The 12679-nt window shown below is 45.5% G+C and overlaps 2 long non-coding RNA genes across 2 annotated transcripts in view; one reads left to right on the forward strand and one right to left on the reverse strand.

Moving 5' to 3' along the window:
- Positions 1-12679, forward strand: part of LOC135415624 (uncharacterized) — a 347770-nt gene that overhangs the window by 140826 nt on the left and 194265 nt on the right. The window lies entirely within an intron of this gene.
- Positions 3442-5803, reverse strand: LOC135416780 (uncharacterized). Its single transcript, XR_010431717.1, has 2 exons — positions 3996-5803; positions 3442-3839 (listed from the first exon to the last, which is right to left on the reverse strand). It is a non-coding gene; the product is annotated as an uncharacterized LOC135416780 (long non-coding RNA).

Consider the following 12679-nt stretch of genomic DNA (forward strand, 5'->3'; position numbering starts at 1 on the left):
AGGAAATATTAAGAGACAACACAAATGAAGAACTGAATGAATGGAAAGAGTGAAAGAGAGAACCAGAAATGCTGAAAACATCTCAAAAGAGACCAGCCTCTCAATGCATCACAAAAAATAAATACATTTTTAAAAGATGGTGGATCAGAATGAATGTAAGAGTTAACAAAAGCAGGCAGTTTTTAAGAGGAATTTCACTACAATGTTGGCCTCAATTAGGTGCACACAAAAGGTCAGATTCTCCACTGATATCGCTCCATTGACTCTAATGAAACTACTAATTTGCACTGATGCTGAGATTATACCTGACCCAATATCTACCTACCCTTCCTAAGATTTATGACAAAGCTCTTTTGAAGTCAATAGATGTGTGCAGCTATGCATTTACAGGTATCCAGCCCCAGGCTTTCCCCCCTTATCTGGAAAGTTTAGAAAATGTGACACTGTTGATGGTGAAGGGGCAATCTGAGGAAATTTCCGCTTTTCTGGTATGGCTGGGCTTTGTCTGTTCTCTTCTCTACATCTGGGTAATTGCATTTCAAGTGAAGGCTTTCTAGCCAGCAAAAAGAGGCCCTGCAAAATGAGTTAGAGGAAACCACAAGTTTGGCATCAGAGCCAGCATCCTTCTCTGAATCCTCATGCCGAGTCTGGCTGTCTGAAAAGCTCTGCTTGAAAAGGAACACAAGATTTTTTTGCATATATGTGACAACAGCTGCAAATATTTCCCTTTGGTACATCACATGCACACAAATCTATCTCCACTGACCCCCAGAGATGTGAAAATATGAGCCGTGATAATAGATACAACAACACCAAGACACTGAAGAGAGCACACAAGTCCATAGTAGCTCCTCGTGAAGACATGTATCCAGTTTACACACAAAGGTTTCACCTCAATACAACTGGCTATCCAAACAGTGAGCACAGAGGCAGCATCTGTGGACATCATGCTGGACCCAGTCCCTGTGATCTCTGTTGCAGCGTAACTCATGCTGCCCAGGTGGAGCTTTCATCCTTCTGAATGTCAGAGGGGTTCACAATGAGGCATCTGCTACTGCCATAGGAAAGGATTTCAGCTTCCAACTCTAACAATAGGGGCTTGTCCTTCCAGATCCAGAGACTCCAGGTTCAGTTCGCACAGATGACCCACCCAGAGTGGTTGTCAGAGCAACCCTGGCCTTAGAGGTAGAGGCTTACTGGAAATGACTTTGTAATCATTTGAGCTCACTCAGGAGAGAGGTCCAAAGTTGTGCATACGCAATCCTCTCCAGAGTGGAGTCAAATGATCTGAAATCCCACCTGGCCACCTGTCTGCACAAGCTTTTACGCAGACCAGACCCACAGCCAAATTGTGCGTGATGAAGCAGGAAATCTTTCCTTGGCATCCTTCCTCCTGCGTCCTTCATCCCCACTGCCTTTCCTTCTGAGTGAACACCATCGTGGTGGAACCTGCCAGCCCAGCAGCATTGACATTTTGTGTTTATCCACACCAAGAGGAGCTGTGATCCTTTGCTACCAACATCCAACCTGTATGAGTGGGGATGAAGCTGTGTGACCTCAAGGACTAACTGGCCACCCAACTAACATAAAAATAATGGAAGTAGCTTCATGAAACAAATCAAGGTGACTTAGGAAACCAATGGACAACTTCTCAAGGGAAAACAAACAAGCAACAACAAAAACAAAAAAACTGGGGTTAAAAATCACTTCAAAACTGTGCTAGTGCAAAGCATGCTGTGTATTTACAGTATATTTTAATCATGTAACTGATCAGTCCAGTGTAACATGCACCACATGTTAAGATAGATGCAGCAGATATAAACCCAGTCTGATTCATACAGTAAAAATGTGTACATGCAAACAGAAATATAATAAATGCATTTCATACAAAGCATTTCTTCTTATCATTTTAAATACATATCTCAATTGTTTTGTCCAGTTTGTAACCCACTTGAATATTCTGGGACTGTCCCAAATCCCATAAGGGTCAAGAGCTCACTGACTTCAGTGGGTGTTGGATCAAATCCTACGAGATCAAAATTCATGTAAAGACTAGTGTTTCAGTGTGGCTGGGTTTGCATTCCATACAGAACACACTGTAGCTGTACACCATCCTTACTGTAGATGTACACCATCCTTACAGTGTAGCTACAGCATAATGTTACAGCTGAACTGCTACAAATATGGACTAGGAACAAATTTAGCAGTGTGAATGATGAGCAAGTCCAAAATACAATATATCTATTGTCTGCCTCTGCCTAGGCTCCTGTGAAGCATCAGCAGCAAACATTCAGCTAGTGTGTTTTGGCCCCTTCTTACCCATTCGAGTCATTAATCATTCATCTTAATTATCTCGGTGTTATTTTGTGCTACTCCCCCACCCACACCGCCTGTCTGTTTGTGGTATCCATCTGTTGTTCCTAATCGTATACTTGGACTGCAGGATCTCTGGAGAAAGGGCCATTTACTCATGGCATGTGCACAACACTTCATGCACTTTAGCCTCAGCACCAGTCGAGACCTCACATTGCCTCATTACAAATCGGACTAACTAATGATAACTGTCAGATATGCTGTGTGTGCACAGACACACACACGCATAGACATAAACCTGCATGTATAAAACTCTACTGGAGGCAGGTATGCCTGCAATTAAGGCAGGTGCCACCAATATCAGGGGAAGGAGGAAAGAGAGAGGCAAGATGAAAAGTTTTGAACGTGAAATTTTAGCTGGAACTATCTTCTGCCTGCTCACCCCCTCTAGCTGCAGCACCAAACAGCGCAGGAGCCTCTTGCTGCACTTGAGTTACAGCACAGGTGCCCAGTGCATGAAAACACCTTTCTTGAACTGAACTGTTGCATTGTGCACAACATAGGGGAACATCTAAGGTGTTCTTGGGGTCTGATGCCAAACACACTAACACTTGCATGGACTTCCAAGGGAGCAGTGTTAAGGAAATGTGTGCTTCCACAAAGCTCACCATGTGCACTGTGGCATGGAAGGAAACAGCAATGTCATTGAGACTGAGCAAGTCTGCCCTGGCTTTAAGCTACTTGTCATTTCATAACTTTCTTTTTTGTTTGTTGGATATAGTCAGAAATGGCTTGCAATGCTAGTGAAATGTATTTTTATGAAATCTGTACCTGAAATGGAACATTTAGCTGGACCTGGTCTGGAATGAATTATTGGGCAAAAATTTCCAGAACTAACTCTCCTCCACTAATACCATTTTCCTTCATATTTTGCTCACCAAGATGCACTTCTCCTGCTTTCCCATATTCACAGATACATAAATATCAAAGTGATCTTCTTCCTTATTACTTACTTTTACTGCGGATCAAACTAAAGCTCACCCACGTATTCCCTGCCAGGTCCCAAGATTTAAGTCTGGTCTAGTATTTCAAGCAAACACAAGCAAATTCTAGGAGGCATAGAGCATCAACAATGTTTAGCCCCTTTTATAAACTCATGTGCACTGAAGAGAAGACATTCACACAGCCAGGGCTAGGAGCGCCAGCTCCCTCCAAAATCCTGTGCTCTACACCAACCATATCTGGGATGTGCATGCTCAGAGCTGGTGGGAGAGGCTGTGATTCTGCAATTCAACAAGCCCTTGCAGCCCAGTCTGATGGGTCTTCTCCCAGAAAAGGATATTGAGACATTCTCCATCACTTGTGGGACCATCTCCCATGATGAAAAATGACTGGAGGGTCAGTTGGAAGGGACAAGGAATTGGTTCCATTCCATGAATTAACTCCCTGCATGTTTTAGAACTAGCAGAGGACTTCACTCTGAAGAGCTGCCATTCTTCTGCCTACAGTGAAGATGGACACAGGGACTTAAAAAAAAAATAAAAAATTGTCGGGACAAGGCCTGTACAATGGGTATGTCTGGTACACTGCTAATGACTATCATCTGGGTGCAAAACAACGGTAGGATGAGAAACTATTTCTTAGTGTACACAGAGCAAAGGAAACCCCTTAAGCAAACATACCAGTAGAACAATTAGATGGTTAATCACAACATTGGCCATGAGAGGTTTTCTCCATTTTTTCACTTCAAAGGAGCAGTGATTAATAAACAGCGTTGATCTTCTGGAGAAATGAGTCAGCCCCCTGCCCACACTGGGGTTATCCTCACACTGTTGCTGCTGCTGTTCAGAGCATATGAGTGTCCCGGGGGAGGAGAAAAGTTTCATTTAGCTTGCGATGCTCCACACCAGATCACATAGCATTGCTTTCCACAGCCTCCCTTCTAGCATTCCTGGGAGAGCACCATGCATATGGATGGGGAGAGAACTCTGGCAGGGGTTCTCCTACACAGGGAGCATTCACCAACTCCAGATGAAGACAATAGAGGAAAAGCCACTGGATGGATCAGAGGAGCTATGGTAGAGTTCAGAGATTTTGCTACTTTGTATCCAGCTTTGATCAAGGACAGTAGCAAGTTGAAAGACATCCGTATTCACCATTAAGACCATGAGATGAATCGATCACCTTCTGCTTTTTATCCAAGTCAATTAAAGATGCACAGGTGTTGGGTAACACAGCAGACCAGAAGATGGAGAGAATCCCTCCTTTGTTCGTTACTAGCCTGGAAGAAAGATGCCCAGACCCAGGAGGAGGTGAGCCTCAAGCAGCTCCATGTGACAGGCACTTCACGCAGGTTCTGCCTAACACTTTGGAGGCAAAGGTCTGATCATAGATGTGCTGTGATCACAAGAGACAGATGGGTCCCAATCTTGTTTCCACCATGAGAAACACATGCTGGTCCATGGTCTGTATCACTCTGCCTTTCTCTCAAGGAGAGGTGAATACATCTGTGGGGATGATGACACCAGAAGTTCAGGCAGCAGCAGCAGACAAATACACAGTGTGGCTGTTGCCTGTCTTGGGACACACACCAAAGAGCTGAGAAATGGAAAGGGAAGCCTCTCTTGAGCAGACCAAGAAATCTCTGTGTGTGTGTGTCTGTGGAAATTTAACAAGGCAGGCATCCTAAAAAGTGAACTCTCTTTTCCCTTCATGTGCCCTTTGCTTCGTCCTCTTACACAAGCAGTAGAATCTTCTGCTTGGGTTTGGTGATGACCCCCACATGAGCTACATCACTGGTATACACCTATTCCCTGGCTTTGTAAAACAACTACTACTCACCACTTACCATCCACTGTGCCAAAGGCACTGCCACCAAGATGACACACCCTCCTCAGTCCTGTTCCAGCATTATCTGTGCTCAGGTGGTCCCACCTGCTCTAAGGTCTTCTACAGGGTGCTGCCAACAAACCAGTCTCTCCCACCGTGGAACTATCACGATCAGTGAAGAAACACCAATTCACACCAGCTGCAATACTAGTGGGATGTTTTAATACACTCTGTCCCTATTACTACCCACAATAACTGCAAGATAGACATTAGGTCTTCCACAAATTTCCTCCCTGCCTCTGCTATGAGGGCCCTCAGGTCCCCAGGACATCACTGCCTGAAGTGCACTTGCCGAGCAGCGCACACCAGAGGAAGGAGATGGCATCCTGGTGAAACTGCCTGATCCTTGGTGAAGTCTGGAGACAGCAGACTGATTTAACAACTCCACGCATAATAACAATCACATTCTCTACTTAACAAGAGACAGATAAAGTGGTGTGCCATGTTCTAAGAGATGTTTACAGGACAGAGAATGTTGGAACAACCACATGGCTTCAAACCAGGGAGTGATGTACATGAGGAACCTTGTTTCAGCAGTCATCAAAACCAGAAACTAAGCAGTCTGTAAACAAAAAGGATATAAAAATTCTCTTTTGTGGTAGTCAATAAGAAATTTTGCCCACTCAGGCTACTTAGTTCTAAGCCTTCCCACAGTAGACTTATGCCTTAAGACATCAGAATTCCTCACTCAGCCTTGCAAAACACTGCAGTTCTCCTACACAGCGAGTGTAAGCTTATGCTTATTTTTACATATGCAGCCAGATCCAATGGGATCATTAGTGTATTAAAAGTTTATCAATTCATTGCTAAGAAATCATCCAGGCAGGATTTTGCTGAACAGAAGTGAGAGAGATCTTCCCCTTTCTCTGTGTGTCTTGTGCTTCTGTGATGCCTACCAGACAAGAAGGAATCCTCTCATATGTCATATGGATAGATACAGACCACCTGGTCTCAGCCACCTAGGTTCTCCCATGATGCAGGTGACAGCCATCACTGAGGAAACACAGCACTGAAGACATTAACAGATATTAGCCTTCCCCTCACAACTACCTTTCCTAGCCAGCACAAGGAGGGTTAAACTCTCTGGAAATAAGGATTCCACTGCAAAAAGCCACCAAAAGTGCTGCACATGCCATTCATTGGGTGTCATCCATCCTACTACCTTAACCTTTCATCAGAGCTCCTTTCACAGCTTATAAGAGTTGTGCAGACATCCAAGGCTTCCAGGCTCCCCCTTCTCCCGGGGCTTGATCTGAGGGCAAAAAGTGGAAATTCAAAACAAACAGTAAACAAAACCAAGCTCTCCTAAGTGTGAGCCACACATTTGTTTGGAAGCTCCTTGGCTAATTTTACTCACTGTTTCCTGCTTGCTCTGGAATTTCTTTTTCCTTCTTTATTTTTTTTTCTTCCCTGCCTCAGTTACAAGAAAAATGGGGGGGGGGGGGGGGGGGGAGGTGACCCACAAAAACATTAAAAGAAAAAAAATTACTGCCTCGAGTATCTGTTGTTCCATGTCAGGGACCCCCCCAGCTCTCCAACCACAGAGTCAATGGATAAGTCATAGTAGTATTTTCTCTTGGATGCCCATCAGGTGTCTGATGGCAAATCACTTCAAACATTGCTGCTTCCTCCAGATTCCATAGGTAGATCTGTTTATGGACAGCCCAAGACGAAGCCTGAAACATCTGTAGAACTTGGCTCCAAGTCAAAGTCTGATCTGAGCTATCCTAGAAATTCCAGTTTTGTCTGGCCCAGAAGTTTTTGGCCATCTGCAGAGTGGAAATATGAGTGGAAACCTGTCATCACAAGATGGGGGGAATTGGGAATGAATTCTAGACAGGCTACTTTAAGCTCTTCAGGATGGCTTCCCAACTGGCAGAAATCTAGCTTAGCTGTAACAGTCAGTGAAACCACGTGGGCTCATACCACCCAAGATTCTAGCCTTCGTCAGAAAAATTCACAGCATTCCAGGGTTTAATGGACAGCTGACAGAAAACTTGACATATATTAAACTTCAATAGTTTTTTGCCTTCAGCTTACAGTAGAAGGACATTCCCAATTCCCATGAGAGAATTCCAAGAAATCCTCTGGCACGCTCAAATTCCTGACACAAGCATTGCTTGGCTGCCCAGGCACATCATCTGGACACTCAACCCATTGTGCTTGGTGTGGCTCAAGCAGACAGCAAATAGATTATCTCCTCCAGAGGCTTTGAAAAATCCATTTTACAGGACACTTCTTTGTACGTCACAAAGAAGCAAAGAAATACAGAACCTTCACTCTTGTATCAGTGACATTACTTAAGAGTTCTATCAGACAGTCTTTGCCCATGATATTAAACCATTCCCTTAAGGGGATTGTGGAGAGGAAAGGAAGGGTTTTGAGGCAGCTATTTTTAAGCCAGGACAGTGGCCAATCACACTATGTTGCTTCTGGTTTCAGTCAGAGGTCAAAAGATTTTGGTGCCATCTTTTTCATATCTCCTGAAGCTTGTACTGTCCCAGATGAGGCTGTCAAAACCTTCGTGCCTCCTAGCCCACATTTTCCCATGATGGGAAGGATTATTTGAATGAGGATGCTCTGACACTGAAGAAAATCTCTAAGGTCTGACTTCCTTAAAATAAACAAACAACAAAGCAAACCAACTATATAAGATGATTGCCCATGTATGTTGTAATTGTTTGCACAGTTAAAACATCATTGATGTACAGAGTCAGGAAGAAAGGTTGCTGGCATTGAGCTGTCTTTGCACTGAAAAGCACAGACAGAGCCAGCAGTGTTGAAAATTAAGAGGAGTGCACTGTGGAATGATTTTTTTGTGGGGTGAAGGGCAGGCCAGCAACATATCAGTGCCACTGTCACAGGTCTTCCAGGATGTCGTTCACTACATATTTCTGTGTCAATAGCTTCTTTCAAAGTTTGGTCACCAACAAAGAGGTGCAATGGTTTGGTTTGCCTTGGGGTTATACTGTTCTTGGATGCCAGAGAAGAATCCTAATAGAGATCTGTAAAGTAATTAAGCCTTGCAGAAGTTATCATAAGCTGTTTTTCATTATCCCTGATTCATCAGCAGGGAAACTGAGGCAGCAGGAGGTAATACACAGCACAGTGGTAGATGAGAAGAGAATGTCTTTCCCCAGACTTCCAGCCGTTTGGCTCTGCCTACCAGACAACGTTGGATCCTGGGTAAATAATGGAGCTGTCACACCCAAATGTTATTTTTAAACTGCGGGTATTGGGTTTGGCACAAACTCTAGAAAAGCACAGCATGACCAAAGGGAGTCCTGAGGAACAAGTGCCCTGCACAGATGGAGTTGCTTTGGGGAAACCTTGTTGTTCTGCTGCATTTATGCAATCAGTTGAATGGGAGCCCAGACCCCAACCTGTCAGCTGCACAAGAGCACAAGGAAAGCCTAAACGAGAAGGACATGGGAGGACAGAGGAGTTGGCTCCACCAGCCACCACCTCCTCCACCCTGGTGCCCTGGCCCAAGCCGTGCCAGTCAAATCCATAGGGGGGCAGCAAACCCTTTGCAGTCATGGGACTTAATTCCCAAAATGATCCTCTTCCACACTCTGTCCTTGTGCAGCTGGAGAGTCCCACACACACAGCACCCTTTGGAAGGTCACCATAGACCTTGCAAGCTCAGGGGAGGGAAGATGGGCCTGCAAAGTCTCTTTGAACTGGACATGTGTGGTCAGTTCAGCTCAGCAACCAAGCTAGTGGGGCACAACGTGTGTCTGAGCCCATCAGTAGGACTGGCAGGGCTCTGGAAAGGCAGATGAGTTGGGCAACACACAGCTAGTTTCAGGTTTTGATATGAAAGCCTACACTTCCATCTAAGACTGACAGAACCCTTTTGCAGGTCAATGGATGCAGGCTCACTTTAAGAGATTTGGGGCATACAGGGTCCAAGGTGCTTGGGACTTCTATAATTGCATCGATATGTAACAGTGCAAGGACAGCCACATTGGCTGAGTTCAAAGGTCCATCTAGCTACATATCCAGTTTGCATGGTGGTCATGAATAGAAACGTAGTAAAGAGCATAAGAAAAAAGCACACATGGACTTAGTCCACCCCAGGATGCTCCCCTGCCTCCAGAGGTACATAGTCAACTTTGTGGTATCCTGTGTCCTCACGCTTCCCTCTCACAGCTGCAGCTTTGGCAAAAAGCAGACTTGTGTTTAAGGAAGGGGCTAGAATTTTCATTTAAGCTCTTCATGAGAGAACTCAGATGCAGAAGCAGGTGAAATTGTACCACAATGAACACAAACTCCTTGTCAATTATAATTAATCAGCCACAAAGTGACCCTGAATCTCAGGGCATAAACTTTGTCTTGAGACCCATGCTAACCCTCTCTCTCTCCTCTCAGAGATTTCTGGTCAAGCATCTCTAAAACTTGCATTCATGCTACACTTACCCAACAAAACTGAAAGCCGGATTTACTCTCTGGACAGGCAAGGGAGAACAGACTAGAAACGCACACAGGTGACTTACCCAATATCCCACAGGCTGCCAGTGGTGAAGCTAGGATTAGCTCAAGTATTCTCCACTTCTCCCCTCCCAAGCTCCAGCTACACTGTCCCTTTCCTGCTTGATTTTGCACTCTCCACCCAGCTGTCTTTACTGAACAGGCTTCCCACAGTGCCTTTTAGGCAGCTGTCAGGTTTGGATGAGTGTCTCCACTCCATCGAATGGGCTGTCTCCCTCTCTGCTCTCCCTGTGTGTGCTGTTAACCCTGATTTCTTACTGAAATAAACGAGGAAAAAGCAAGATAGATAGCCCCATGGCAGCTGGATGGGAGCTTACCTCCCCTTCTCTACAGGAGACAGTTTTCTCCCCCTTTTCCCCTCTCCACTAACAGCTTTCCTCAGAGACCCTTTTGTCTTCAGCTCCCTTCCAGGAAAAAAAACTCAATTCCTTCTTTTTCCTCTATCCTTCTAAAAAAGAGCTAGCTCCCTTCCTTCCAGGTCCTAATCCCTCCAACAAGCTTCAGACACAGGGTTAACCCTAGGGAGTAGTGGACAGGTGACAAACAAGTCAGCCCGGGTTTCTACTTTCCTCCTTAGTGGGGGAAAAATAAAAATTCAAAAAATCAGTTCTACCCATTCCCTCAAGCTGCTCCATCTTAACACAGACATTTCCACTCCCTCAGCCCCTGAGCACACTCTCTACTTGCTGCTCACCTCCACTAATAGCATCCCAGACTAGATAACCCTATCCCCCTTTCAGTGGCTCACCTGCCTGAGCTCAGGGAAGAGACACGAGTTGCTAAGCTGTACAGGGATCCTAAGGGGGAGGAGAAAAAAAATTCTGGGAAGTGAAGAGAAAGGAAAAGGGAGCATTTGGAATTTGGGAATTTGAGGGCAGGTTAAGAAATGAACCTGCAGATGCAGGGAGATGCAGCCCTAGCACAAGAGAGCCTTATCAAATGACCTCTGCCATACTGGGTCTTAGCAGAGGAGTGCCTGCCATCCCCAGATTTATCTCTACCCCTCTGCAGCAGCAACCTATCCAGCCACATCTCCTTCTCCCTTTACCTTACAACTGCACAGCATCCTTCCCCCAGGATCCCAAACAATTATGGGCCTTTTGTCTGGCCCAGCTGTTGGATGCCCAGGACAAATGTAGGAAGAGAGGGGAGGCTGCCTGATCCCAACACAAATGTGCCTTGCTCTGTGATCAGTGCTGCAGTATGTCAGATTAAATGACTTGCGTGATCACTTCTGGCCATAAGGATCCAAGCACCAAGGGAAGTGATGGGAGTCCGTTCAGGAAGCTTGCAAAGCATTTGCGTGAGGATACCTGACTTGTAATTCTCCCAAACTTCACAAACAGAAAACTGCCCTGAGAAGTACTGAAACAATAAACCCCGAGTGCTGAGGTTTAAATAGCAAAGGTAGGACTAGATAAAATTTTCCTTGGTGTTACTCCTCATGGTGGAGAATGAGGCTAACTACCTGGTGGATAGAGCGGAAAACAGACTCCAAAATGCAACTGCAATGAAACTTGGGGTTGGATCCAAGAGGAGGGCTGTACAGAGTCCTCTGCAGGAAAGAAAGGTTTATCAAGGTCTTTTCTGTCTGTTCAGAAGCTGGTTTTGATTAAAGAAGGAATCAACACCACCAGTTCCCTTCCCTTGCCCCAGTAACACATAACACACCGTTCTGATTTCCTTTGCTGCCAGTTTGCTCTAATAAAAAGCAGAATTGTGCCTGAAAAGCATGTTGTGCAAAGATGGACCCGCCAAGCAGTCAAATAGATGCATTTGCCGGCAGTCACTCAGACACACACATACCCAAATCCCTTGCTTGCCTGTAAACAAGACAGATCACTTTCTCAGCTGCTGTATATGAATTTCAAGCTGCTGTGGAAGAAAACTCTCTCTTCCTGGGTTTTAGTGCTGTGTGAAAGTTATTCTGGAAAGGCAAACTTGCAGATCTACCTGTCTTTGCAAAACTGAAGTCCTGACATCTCCTAGTCTGTGGAAGCTCTTCATGTGTGCCAGTGGTTTTGATTTCAGACTCTGACATTTGAAATATCTTTGCCTGGACGACCCTGCAGGTCAACACCAAGTGGAGGTGACCTCACTGTCATTCGTGTGGCAGCTGGCTGAGTCACCCCAGTATTAGAACACCACCTCAAATGGTGCAGCAAGACTGTGCCATCATGTGAAGCATGCTTAGCTAAGTTAAGCATTTAAAATGTCATGCTTCTCAGACACCAGCTATTTAACACATTTATTATAAAAAGAATTACAAAGGGGCTGAAAAGAAAGTGAGGGGTAGTTTCCTCCGGGGCTCTCCTGAGTAACTACCAGCAGAAAGGCTTTGACAGTCAGAGAGAGAGAGAGAGAAAGAGCCTTGACAACAATCACTTCCACCATGCTACAAGTTTACAGCCCAGGGTGTAACATTTGAAAACCATTCAGCAGCATCTGCCGGGAAGAAAAGGGGAATGAATTCTGCTGAATCCAGACCCAATGCCACTGTAATGCATGGGAGCAAATCGATGAGGCAGTGAACAGCCTCTAAATGATTTGTACCAACATGGGGCACAAACATAGAGCAAGACAGACAAGTGGCAGGAGACCTCCCCTGTGAGGTACACCCATGCAGACAGCAGCAATCGGCAGGAAAACTTGGCATGACAATGGGTGCTCCCACCCCAGCCAGGCAGAGGGAGAGGAGAGGAGAGGTCTATGAGCTGTGCATGCTCCTAAGTACTGCTCCCAGCCCAGAGCCGTCTGCTCTATCCAGCCATTGATGGGGCTAGAGTCACCTCAGCAATGCAGGAGAAATGATCCAGGAGCACATGCCAGCTGCACAGCACAGGGACAGACTCACAGGAGCTGTGTCCTCTCACTCATGGCAGCCTGCAGCTCCTTGTCCTTCAAGTACCACCAGCAGAGAACTAGTTGCCCATCACATGGAGGTGGGAACAGTGGCTAGGAGGGGCAGAGGCTTGTGTGCAAG

Source organism: Pseudopipra pipra, chromosome 6, assembly GCF_036250125.1.
Source record: "Pseudopipra pipra isolate bDixPip1 chromosome 6, bDixPip1.hap1, whole genome shotgun sequence".
NCBI lineage: Eukaryota > Metazoa > Chordata > Aves > Passeriformes > Pipridae > Pseudopipra > Pseudopipra pipra.